We start from the raw sequence: 13,119 nt of genomic DNA on the forward strand, positions 1-13,119 counted from the left end.
GGGATGATGTTTTGAAATTGGATACACCGTGTAATGCAGAGCAGGGTACCACAGTAGCTAGAAGATCCATTCTCTTGAGTATTCATTTCTGTGTGAGAACTTTTGAAAATAGAATATCTTTTATTTATTCTTTGGCAATTTTGTACATGTAGACAATGTATCTTGATCATATCTACTCCAACTCTCCTCTACCAGTTCCCCTAGACACCCTGACATGTCCCTCTTATGTCTTCCCCCCTTTTCAAATGCACTGAGTCCCTTAGATTCTGTCTGATGGAACGTTGACTGATCTTGTTGGCTTGCTCTTTTGCAGGTCTTGTGCAGGTTTCCGTAGCCACATGAACTCATGAGTACAATGGCCATGTCATGTCCAGAAGACAGCGACTGTGAGAACTTCTGAAAAGCTCTCTTCCTCCCATTTTGGAATGTCTATTGTATTATTGTTAACTATAGACCTGTGACTATTGGTCCGTGGTCCCTTAGACCGTTGTTTGGTATAAAATACGTTGTGTTTGAACATGAAATACCTGTCCCCCATAGGATCATGTGTTTGAACACTTGGTCCCAGCTGTTGCTGATGCTTTGGGAAGTTGTGGAACCTTGAGGAGGTGAAGCCTTGCTAAACGAAGTGGGGCCTGGGCTGGGCCTTGAGGTTTACAGCCTCCCCATGTTGTCTGTCTTTTCGTGTTCCCATAAGATGTGAAGAGATGGAGTCCCATCTGAATGTTCCTGCTATCAAAAAAACATGTGCTATCATGCCTTCTCCATCATAAGGGACCGTGTTCCCCATCATAAGGAACCGTGTTCCCATCATAAGGGACCATGTTCCCCACCATAAGGGACCATGTTCCCCGTCCTAAGGGGCTGTGTTCCCCATCATAAGGGGCTGTGTTCCCCATCATAAGGGACTGTGTTCCCCATCCTAAGGACCGTGTTCCCCATCATAAGGGACTGTGTTCCCATCATAAGGAACCGTGTTCCCCATCATAAGGGGCTGTGTTCCCCATCCTAAGGGGCTGTGTTCCCCATCATAAGAGACTGTGTTCCCCATCATAAGGACCGTGTTCCCATCTAAGGACCGTGTTCCCATCATAAGGGACCATGTTCCCCATCATAAGGGGCTGTGTTCCCCATCCTAAGGGGCTGTGTTCTCCCAAACCATGAGTCAAATGGACATTTCCCTCTCTTAGATGGTTTCTTTTCATGTCATAGCAACAAGAAATAAACAATGGAGAAAAGGCACCAGGAGTGTGGAGATCTCAGGACAGCTAATCTTGATTGTCAGCTTGATTGGATTAATAACCCCATAGGACTTCAGTGAGGTACGCTTCTGGGTGTGTCCGTGAGGGTGTTTCTAGAGAATATCACCTAGAGAGGGAAACATGCCCTGAACGTGGAGGGGGGCACTATTCCATGACCTGATGTCCCACAATTCACCTCTTTCTGTCTCCTGACTGCAGACGCCCTGTGTTTGAACAACTACCTCACGTTCCTGCTACCGTGGAGAACCCTCCGACTGCGGTCTGAAACCAACCCTTCCTTCCTTGACTTATTCTTGTCTGCTGTGTTGTCCCAGAAACTGAAAACAACCAGGGCAGAGTAGTGTGGAGGTGCAGACTCACTGCTGTGTGCACAGATGGTAATCGCTGTAGCACAACTGGTCGAGGAAAAACAATGACCCTCGCTGAATCGCTTCCACCCCTACCAAGATTCGATCCTCAGGTTATCTGCATCCATCCCTGTGCTGAATGAAACACCTGACAGAAGAGACCTGAAGAAGGAAGGACGTGTCCCAGCTCATGTCTGAGAGGTTGGGACCCATCACGTCAGGAAAGCATGGTAGAGTCGATAGTGGTTGATAATTGTGGCTAAGACTCTTTACACATGATGGGGCAGGAATCAGAGAAGTCTAGACAGAGTGGACCGAGCTGTAATTCGTTCTTTCAATCAGCCAGACTCCACCTCTAAAAAGTTTCTTGACCTCTCAAAATGGCTGGAGTCCTCCTCAGCCAGAGACTGAGTGCTTACACTTCCTAGTCAGACCACAACAAACAGTGTTTTTCCTGTCAGCTTCTGTCTATTTGCTGAAAACTCACACCGTCTTGATTTCTGCAGCTTTACAGTGAATCTTGAAGCCAGGGGAGACGGATCCTATAATTTCATTCCTTTACAAGTGTTGCTCCCGTGCACGCATGTATGTATGTGTGTGTGTGTGATGTGGTGTGTGTATGTGTATGTGTATGTGTGTCTGTGTCTGTGTGTATGTATGATGAGGTGTGTGTATGTGTCTGTGTGTGTGCGTCTGTGTGTGTGCGTGTGTAAGATGAGGTTTGTGTATGTATGTGTCTGTGTGTGTGTGTGATATGGTACGTCTGTGTTTGTGTGTGTGTGTGATATGGTGCGTCTGTGTTTGTGTATGTGTGTGTGTGTGTGGTGTGTGTCTGTGTATGTGTATGTGTGTGTGTTATATATGTATATATGCATGCATGTTGTCTTAGGTTCTTATCGCTGTGAAGGGACACTGTGACTTTGGCAACTCCTATAAATGAAAACATTCAATTGAGGCTTGCTTACAGTTCAGAGATTCAGTCCATTATCATCATGGTGGGACTTGGTGGCATGTAGACAGACATGGAACTGGCTACATCTTGATCTGAAAGCAGCAGGAAGTCGACTGACTGTCACACTGAGGGAAGCTTGAGAAACAGAGACCTCAAAGCCTGTCCCCATAGAGACACACTTTCTCCAACAAGGCCACACCTCCTAACAGTGCCCCTCCTTTTGGGGGCCATTTTCTTTCAAACCACCACACACGTGCATTTAGCTTTGTGTATGCATGCTTGTGAAAGCCAGAGGACATTTCTTAGGACACAGTCCACCTTCTTTTGAGACAGGGCCTCCCACTGGCCTGAAACTCACTGGTTAGTGAGGCTGGCTGGCAGTGAGCCCCAGGAATTCACATGCCTCCACCTCCTGGGGATTACAAGTGTGTACCACAATGTTCAGCTCTTTAGTTATTTAGTTATCTAGTTAGTTTTGTTTTTTGAGACAGGGTTTCTCTGTGTAGCTTTGCGCCTTTCCTGGGACTCACTCTGCACACCAGACTGGCCTCGAACTCACAGAGATCCGCCTGCCTCTGCCTCCCGAGTGCTGGGATTAAAGGCGTGCGCCACGGCAGCCTGGCTCAGCTTTTCATTTCTGAGGTGAGTTCTGGGTATCAAGTTTGCCCAGTAAGCTCTCTCCTCAGCCCCCTGAGCTTATTTCTACTCTTCTAATTCCTGTGCATTTTCTGTGTTTAAAAAACCTGGTAGGGCTGGGCAGCGATGGCGCACACCTTTAATCACAGCACTCAGGAGGCAGAGGCACATGGATCTCGGTGAGTTCCAGGTTAGCCTGGTCTACAGAGTCAGTTTCAGGACAGCCAGGGGTACACAGAGAAACCCTGTCTGGAAAAACAAACAAACAACAAACAGACCCCCTGGTAGGGCTTTAATTGGGAATGTATTGCGTCTGGGGATGAATGGGAGGAGAACCAATATCATAAAAACTGAGAGATTTTTAATCAACTCTTCACATGTTTTATTGTTCCATGTGTATGGGTGTTTTTCCTGCATGTATGTCTGTATACCACATGCATGCAGTGCCTGAGGAGGGCATGAGAGACCGTCAGATCCCCTGAAACTGGAGTTACAGGTGATTGTAAGCTGCCATGTAGGAGCTGGGGACTGAACCTGGGAAGAAGCCTGTGCTCTGGACCACTGAGCCACCCCTCCAGCCCCTCAACTCTTAATTTCTGGTCCTTGTCCCCAGTCTTTGAAAAGGACAGTGGCTGAAGATCGGCTTCAATCCCAGTCTGTGGATGACTGGGAGGTGGTGGGCCCTTTAAGAGGAGGGGCCTAGAGGAAGGGGTTGGGCCACTGAGTGCGTAGCTCTTGATGGGCGTCTTGGGGCGTGGTCTCTTCCATGCTTTGGCTTCCCCACGCCATGAGATTGCTTTGCCGAATGTCCCCACCATGACCCACTGCCTTGCCACAGGCACAAAACAACAGGACCAAGTTACCATGGACCACGGCCTCTGAAACAGCAGGCCAGAGCGAGACGTTCTTCCGGAGAGGCTGATTTTCTCAGGGTTTTGACACAGTGGCAGAAAGCTGACCCGTTGTGTGGGTCGGAGTTCTCCGGAGGAACAGAACCAGCAGAATGAATATGGATTACGAAGGGCTGGCCAGTCCAGCCAGGGCCATCTGCACACCGGAAAGGCTGAGACCCTGGTAGCCGTCAGTCCGCCGAGCTCCAAACCTCAGCGATCCCGGTGCGATGCGGAAGGCCTGGAGGCTTCCCAGAGAGGCCCTGGCGTTCCATTTACGCTGGGAGACAGAAGACGCTGGGGTCTGATGTCAGTGCAGGATGAAGTCAGTGCAGCCGCGATGGTGACAGTCCACACACACACACACACACACACACACACACACACACACACACACCCCAAACAACATTGTTCTTCCCTCGAGCCTCTGTCTGGGCTGCTGCCCCAGAAGCACCACCTCCCCTTTAGGTGGGTCTGCTCCTCTCAGGTACTTCTTCCTGGAAATGCCCCCCTAAACCCATCCAGAGGCTTGTCTCTCAGGTGATTCCAGAACCAATTACATTCACAGTCACGATTAACCATCATACACATCAATATAAAAAGCGTCTTATTCAGTGGAGCCACAGTGAAGTGGGAGAAAGATTAACCGGGCACGTCCACCGTGGGCATTTCGCCGTGGTGAAGTACGGAATGGATTAACCGGGCACGTCCACTGTGGGCGTTTGGCTATAGGTACGGCTGTGAGTGGTTGACATTACATAATCCTGGTGTCTGAAATCCCACCCTTGAGCCTACTTTGGGGTAGGCTGTGAAGAATGCTTAAAATACCGCTGCCAAGGGAAAAGAGTCGTCCAGGAAATCCTTTCTTGGCCTTTCACAACGGTGCCGATGCCATGCCTGCGAGCGGCCTTGGCAGGCTTTGGAGGAGAGCAGATGTTGGTGGGGGTGGGAGCCCGAGCCGCGTGCTTTGCAGCTCTGGACTTGGCTCCCAGCTCTCCTCCTACCAGTTGTGTGACCCCAGGCAAGCCACTTAATCTCTCTGAGCCTCGCTTCCCTTGGCCGTGGGGGAGCGGTAGGGTTGTTTTCAGGAGTCAACATATCGTGAACCTGAAAAAGTAAGGTTGCAGGAAGCAGGAAACATTGCGACTACAGTCGCAATTGCTATTGTCTTGGTGCTCAGACGGGAGAGAAGAGGAACTAACTCGCGCTGGCTGGGGTGGCGGCCCGGTGAATAAAGAGCTTGAGCTCAGATTCCCAGCATCTACTTAAAAGGCAGGCGTGATGGATGGTGGCGCATATCTACAATCTTAGCACTAGAGAGGCCGAGAGAGCCATATCCCTGGAGCCCACTGGCCAGCCAGCCTCACCCAGTCAGTGAGCCCCAGGTTCAGTGAGATACCCTGCCTCAAAAATAGATAGGTAGATAGGTAGATAGATAGATAGACAGACAGACAGATAGATGATAGATAGATAGATAGATAGATAGACGATAGATAGAAAAGATAGACAGATGATAGATAGATAGATAGATAGATAGATAGATAGATAGATAGATAGACAGATGATAGGTGATGGATGGATGGATGGATGGATGGATGGATGGATGGATGGAGTGGAGAGTAGTTGAGAAAGACACTTGGCGTTGACCTCTGGCCTCTACACACATGTACACACACATGTACACGTATCTGAATCACACACATATGGGAGACAGGAGCTTAAGGTGGACAGGCCCAGACTAGACCTGCCACGCCGGGGTGTGATGTCGCATCCTCTCCTCACCGCTGTGACAGAATGCAGAGGAAGGCTTTGCTTTGGTTCAGTTTGAGGAGACAGTTTGTCTCAGTGGGGCAAGCATGGCTGCAGGAGCCATCACAGAAGGAAGGCCTCAGAGCAACGGGAGAAGCCCGGGACAGCTGCTGCTTCTCGGGCAAAGCACCGGAGGACTTAGTTCAGGAGTGCTTGGAATAAGAAGGGAAGCCAGAAACCGGAGGGGCCAGCAGGCTTCCCTCGACCTTTCGGGCTTTTCCTCAGTGCTCATCTACAGAGCATCTGCTGCAGCCCAAACTGGGTCTATTCTGGAATCCCACTAGGCTGGAGGGTAGGCACCATCTGTGGAGTTCTGGTAAGTGTGGGCCAGGATGCTTCAGGGCCAAAGCGGAAGGAGCCAGGCTATGTCCCTGGGAATAGTTTAGAGCAGGCGCTGTGCAGAGAGGGCAGGACGTGCGGCCATGGTGACAAAGGGTGATCAGTCCACCCTGGAGACAAGATGAGGACACCTTCCAGGCAGCAGGCCCAACATGGGCAGGCCTGGGATTCCACATAAGTGCACGAGGTCCTGAGATCAGGTAGTGGTTATGTGAACCTTGTGCATGGTGAACAGAAGGCCTCAGAGCAGGCTGCAGAGAGGGGTCCAGGGACCAGAGGAGGCACCTGATTCCCCGCAAGACAGAAAGTCAATGAAGATACCTTCATTGTGGGGATTTAATTTCATGGGGTGCGTGTGTGCATGCGTGTGCATGTGTGTGTGCAGGCATGAGTGCCTGCGCCCATGTACACTGTAGAGGCCAGAGCAGAACTTTTGTGTGTTTATTCTCTCTCTCTACATTATCACTCTCACTTGAGATGGTCTCACAGTGAACATGGGACTCACTGGGGTTTTTTGTTTGTTTGTTTGTTTCATTTTGCTTTTTGGCAAATCTGACTATCAGCAGCATCACCAGCCTCCCCGACTCCAGTGCTGGGGTTACAGCACATGCAGCCACACCCAGCTTTTACACAGGGGCTAGGTATCAAAACTCCAGTCTCTGCTGCCATAGCAAGTGCTCTTTATCCACTGAGCCACACCCCTGCCATTGTAGGAATTGACAGGGTTCTACCGCACACCAAAACACACAGGGTCTGGGAAGGGAGGCTGGAGAAACAGAAGACCCAGGAGGCCAGATGCTCAGATCTCTACCCAGCAGTGTCTTCATGGTGCTGGATGCTGGACCAGTTCTCCCTCGGCAGTGGGAGAAGTCCATGGATGTATCCTCACAGCCCTTCCTGTTCTCCAGGGCCACAACCTCCTTTGAGGGTCCTTCCATCACCTTGCTGCAGCCCTGGGCAGTGGTGTCTGGGAGGCTCTTGAAATGCTTTCAGCAGGAAGGCTCCTGATGACCCCACCCACCCCTGGCATGACAGGAATGGCTAAGAGTGAGGCTCTGTAGTATCCAGGCTTCCCTGAACTACCCCATTAATATTCCCTCCAGGAAGCCTTGCCAGACAGGGAGAAGGCAGGCGGCAGGTGGGGCACTGAGAGGCCGAGTAATCTGCTTAAGGTCACCCAGCAAAGCTGCAGCAAGCTGGACCCGGCCCCAAACCTCCAGATGTCCAGTCTGATGCCCTGCCCACTGGACCATGAGTCCTTTAATGAGGCCACCTCCGCAGGGCTGCAGGCTGGCCCACCGCCCGGGGCCGGTGACTTGCCAGGCATCCCAATCAGCCACTCTGCAGAGGCCCTGCCCTCAATGGCCAGGCGCAGAGGCCAGGCATGAGCTTGCCTGCCAAGACCAGTGCTTCTGCAAAGTGGCCTCTTGGTCTGAGCATGCCCAGCCCTCCAGCCAAGACCCCTGAGGAAGAGGGTTCTGTGTGCTTTGCAGAGCTGGGAGTTTGCTGCAGGCTGCATCAGGAACAGGGCTCCTTCTGGTGGCCAGCTCGGACACCTAGCCCCTTGGTGGCATCCCTGACTCCCTGAACTAGGGACCCTCCTGTCAGCGCCTATGGTCACCACTGTCATCCTAAAGGCCAGCACTGGGGGTTCTGAGGGACCCTGGACTCAGTACTTTGTATTCAGGAAAGAACCCCAAGAGTCAGACTGGACCTGGCTGACACAGGGGTGGTGACAGAGGTAAGGCTCTAATGGGTTCCCCGGCTCCTTGGCTAGCCCTTCTGCCTTCCCCTCAATGTCTCAAATTCATCCGCATTCATCCAGTGGCTCTGGAAAAACTGCCCTCTACCGATCGGCCAGGATGTGTGGACACTCACAGAGCTCTTGGAGACCTCGTGCCTTAGGCAAGAGACCTGCCCAGGGTTTTCAGTTAGGAAGCCTGGGGCAGGAGCCCACAGACAGAGCAGACCTGCGCAGGCAGAGTGGGCAGAGCCTCACCCTGGGGCCACTGGGTGGCGGGCTTTGCAGAGTGAGTGAAAGCCACCAGCTGCTGGGGAAAGAGGAAAGACCACTGTGTCTGTCCGTCTCGGGTTGAGGTTGTATGTGGGAAGCAGAGGTAGAGATGCGGCAGGGAGACCCTGGGGGCTCCTCTCTCCAATGCCCAGGCTCCTGGGGGCAGCTTTGGAGGTGGAGTCAGGGGCGGGACTTGAGGGCAGCAGAAGCATGGCCTGCTACAACCACCTGCCACCCACCCCTGGTAGCTGGCAGAAGAGTCCAGAGAGGAGTGCTGAGGATACCCTCCCCCCCCCCAGATTTAACCTCTCCTATTTTCCTGTTTCTCTTTGGTTTCACCCCCCTGTTCCCCAGGACACACCTCAAAGAGACTCAAATCATTGATCCATTTAACCCCTCCCCCACCCTATCACGCTCGTCCAGGAATCTTCCAGGACCGTTCCCACAGGTCCCCTCGCCACAACATTTGGGGGGATGGAAGTGGGCATGGGTCACCCAAAGAATGAGAGAGAGAGAGAGAGAGGAACAAACTAAAAAAGCAGATACCCCCCACCGCCACAATGTCCCACGCAACACCCCACATTGTGCTCGGCAAGCTGGAGACACACAACAAGCCAGAGTCTGTGTGGAATAATAAAACCGGGTGTGGACGTGTCGTTCTCACAGGACGTTTGGCTGAGCCCGGGCAACGCGAAAGCATGCATAGTTAACACCTCCTGACTGTGTGAAGCCCATTGTCGCGGGCACCGGCTCTGCGAGGGACCCAGGGCCCGGGGCTTGGCAAGGGCCCGAGACATTTCTTGGAATGGTTTCTTGTTCATCACTGACACTCGTAATGAGAAATTTATACACCGTCCTAGGCGGATAAATTAATTTCGAACACTTTAGACTTGGGAAGACAATGGTTCCTGGCAGGACTCTTTATCACCCGTTTTATTAAAAAGAGAGAGAAAAAAAAAAAGACAGAAAGGGGGGAGAAAGAAAGGAAGGAAGGAGGGGGAACACTTAGGACATTCCAAACAAAACCCCATGTGCCTGCCTGGCTCTAGATTTCGTGGTGCATGGATGGGGGAGAACCCTCATGGGCCCCACGAGTGCGAGGGGCCTGGGGGTCACTGGGAAGCTGCATTAAAGGGTATGCAACGCCTCAGGGCTGTCCCCTCGCCCCTGGGGGAGCACAGCTTCCGCTCCCCCCTGGCTCCATCTGAGGTTGGCATTCTGGCCAAGGAGTGGGGTTTCCCAGGCTGCGTTTGTGAAAGGTAATTAAATTGTGATAATGTTTCCATTCAGACCCCGGGCTTGGGTGAAGGCCTGGGACTCCTCAGACAGACATGCTCCTGCTGCCCACTGAACGCATAGGCCAGCTTTGCAGGAGTACTGGTCAGGTCCCATGGGTGTCCTGAGCTCCCAGGACCACCAGGCATGGGTCTTAGGAGATGGCACAGGAGGTATAGCACCATGTGGCCTGCCTCAGGAAGGCACAGCTTGGAGTACCTTGCTGGCAGTCCAGTGGTCAGCACAGGGGCTGGAGGATGGTCATCTACAGGAAGTCATGAGCTGGGTTCTGTCTTTAGGATGCTGAGGGGAAGAGAGAGCAGGTGAGCTCTTCATCTCAGGAAGGGCATACTGTCTCGGCAGAACCTTGACTTTAGGCCAGGAGTCTCCATTGTTCAGCATCCACGTGGTGAGAAAGAGCACAAACATCTGCAAGCCATGGCCACAAAACACACACACACACACACACACACACACACACACACACACACACACACACACACCACACCTCACATTCACACACAAACACCCCACATACACACACACACCACACCTCACATTCACACACAAACACCCCACATACACACACACCACACCTCACATTCACACACAAACACCCCACATACACACACACCCACACTACACACACACACATATACCACACCTCACATTCACACACAAACACCCCACATGCACCCCCCCAACGCACTGCACACACACACACACACACACACACACACACACACACACACCACATCTCACATACACACACACTCAGTTAAAATGTAATAAAAGTTTAAATGAAAATCACCCAGAAAAGTCTGTCTCAAGCCACCTCTTTCGGCTGCCAGATGCAGGCCCAGCTCCTCTCTGAACCCAGCCTCCCCCCACAGCCTCCACCCCACCAGCAGCTCCCAACTTTTGCCAGGCCATAAGTGACACTGGAAATGTTTAATCCTTTGGAGTAGAGAGGAGACATTCAGGACACTGGAGAGGCAGTAACATTTTACTTTAAACTCACACTGTGGAAATGGATAGGTAATGATTATGAATTTACACAAGAAGCCATGGACAACCTTTTACGTAATTTTTTTTATTTATGTATTTGTGGAAGTGAGTGTGTGAGTGTGTGTGAGTGTGTGTGTGTGTGTGTGTGTATGTGTGTGTGACAGTACTTAGGTGGGAGCTATCTGCCAATCACAGGCAGCCGTTCATTGGTTTTTCCCCCCCCATTTCATAGGTCCTGGGGATCAAATCCAGACTGCCAGCCTTGGTGACAAGTGCCTTTACCTACTGAACCATCTCACCGGCCTCTTATTTAATGGGAGACAGGGACTCACAGCTCAGGCCGGCTTTGAACTTGTCAAAGACGACCTTGAACTCCTTCGGCGTCTGTACCTTCAGCGCTGGGATAACAGGCTTGCCCTCACCGCGTCTGGTTTATCCCATGCTGGGAGTTGAACCAGGGCTTCCTGCATGCTAGGCAAACACTGTGGGTCCAGCCCTACAAGCAACGCTTTTTTTTTTTTAGGTTGTGAAATGAAAAACAGCTGCTTCCATGATGAAAACTTGTTTTTGTGTCGGATGTGATGTTTGAACTGGCTCTGTGTGATTCCAGAACATGTTTGTTTTTCGGTTTTTTTTTTTTTATTTCGAAATAATTACAGGCTCACACACAGTTGCAAAAATAGTACAGTGAGGTCCTTGGTAGCCATCGCCCAGCTGCCCTGGTGGTGACAGCTCTTTGGTGAATTTCCCCAGGCTGGGAATTAGTCAATTGTTTTTAATTAATTAATCATTTAATTTAGAGACAGGGTCTTATGTACCTGAGCCTCAGATTCCCTTCGTAGGTGAGAATGACCTTAAACTTCTGACCCTCCTGCCTACACCTCCTAATGCTGGGATTATAGGCCTGGTTTATACTAGGCCAAGTTATCGAACCCAGGGCCTCGAGCCTGCTTGAGAAGCAAGTGCTCCACAAATTAAGTTCCATTCCCAACCCAGATGGAACATTCTCAGTGACGCCTTCAACGTGCCCACCCCACACAGAGGGATGTGAATTTTAAGTCTCTTTGCATCAGTTGAGACTGGAGCTGAATAAGGCACAGTGGGTACACGAGATGTCTCAGTGGGTAAGAGCGCTTCCTGCCAAGCCTGTGCAGGAGCCCGACAACCTGGGTTTGATCCCGGGGTCCCACACGGTGGATGGAGAGAACTCACCCGGAAGTCGTCCTCTGGCCTTCACATGGGTGCACGCAGCACACACAGAGACAATAATCATAATAATAATTAAAAAAAAAACCTACTAAGCGCTCTTCCTATCCTTCCTTGACAAACATGAAACTGGAATGTCTTGTTAATGGTAGAAGGCGACATCATACCCCAGTGGAAGGTGCATTTCCGTCATGACGACACAGCTCTCATTTTCACGGCTGGTGAGGTTATTTGCCAGTGGCACAGGGCAGCTATGACACCCCGTGACCCACTAGACTGCAGCGGAATTCCCAAGCTATGCCCCGGGGGCGCCTGGGGTGGCCAGCCCTCCGTCTGCAGTCACCAGGACACAAACCCTCAGCCAAGCTCTCCGCAGCTGCTAGCCAGCTCCCGCGACTTCCCGCCCTGTTCCCCCAGCGGTGTCTTTTTTGGAAAGTCTTTTGTCTTGGTTAGAGTTTCGAATGCTGTGATTAAACAACACTACCAAAAGCAGGTCGTAAACAAAAGATTAATTTCATCGTACAGCTTGTCCATCATCCAGGGAAGTGAGAGCAGAAACTCAAGGCAGGAACATGGAGGCAGAAACCGATCCATAGGCCATGGAGGGGTGCTGCTTACCAACTTGCTCCCCATGGCTTACTCAGCCGGCTCTCTTATAGTACCCAGGACCACCAGTCAGGGGTGGTCCTCCCACACCAATCAAGAAAATGCGCCACAGGCCAATCTTTTGGGGGCACTTTCTCAATTGAAGTTCCCTCTTCCTAAATGACTCTAGCTTGTGTCAAGCTGACACATAAAATTAGTCACCGCATCCTCCCAAATCTGGCCCATCTTTTCTCTCAACATTCAGCCATTACCACTGCCTCCCCACCCCGCAAGGATCTTAGTGCTATGCATTTGCTGCTACAGAAATGCAGCATCCTTCAGGCAGAGCTATGTCTCATTCTTCTGGGTACTCCCAACTGCCTGGCCATGACCTTCAGGTTTAACGGCACCACCCATGGGGACGGCGTTCCGAGATCTCCTGCGATGGTTAATCTCCATGGTCAGCTGGACCGGATCTAGAGTCATCTAGGAAACACACCATATGTGTCTGCGAGAACATTTTTGGTAAAGTTTAACTGAGGAGGGAGGACCCTCCCTAACCGTAGGGAGCACCGTCCCATGCTTTGGGGTCCTAAACTGTGTAAAAAAAATGAGGAAGCCAGCGGAGCACCAGCGTTCATCGTCCTCTGCTTCCTGACTGCGGATTTGGTATAACCAGCTGCTTCGTGCTCCGCCGCCACCCTTTTTCTCCCAGGACGGATGGTAGCCCCGGACTTCAAGCCAAAATGAAGCCTTCCTTAAGTTGCTTCTGGCCATCTAAAAGAAAATTCAGTTG

This window comes from Peromyscus leucopus, chromosome 15 (assembly GCF_004664715.2).
Source record: "Peromyscus leucopus breed LL Stock chromosome 15, UCI_PerLeu_2.1, whole genome shotgun sequence".
Classification (NCBI taxonomy): Eukaryota; Metazoa; Chordata; class Mammalia; order Rodentia; family Cricetidae; genus Peromyscus; species Peromyscus leucopus.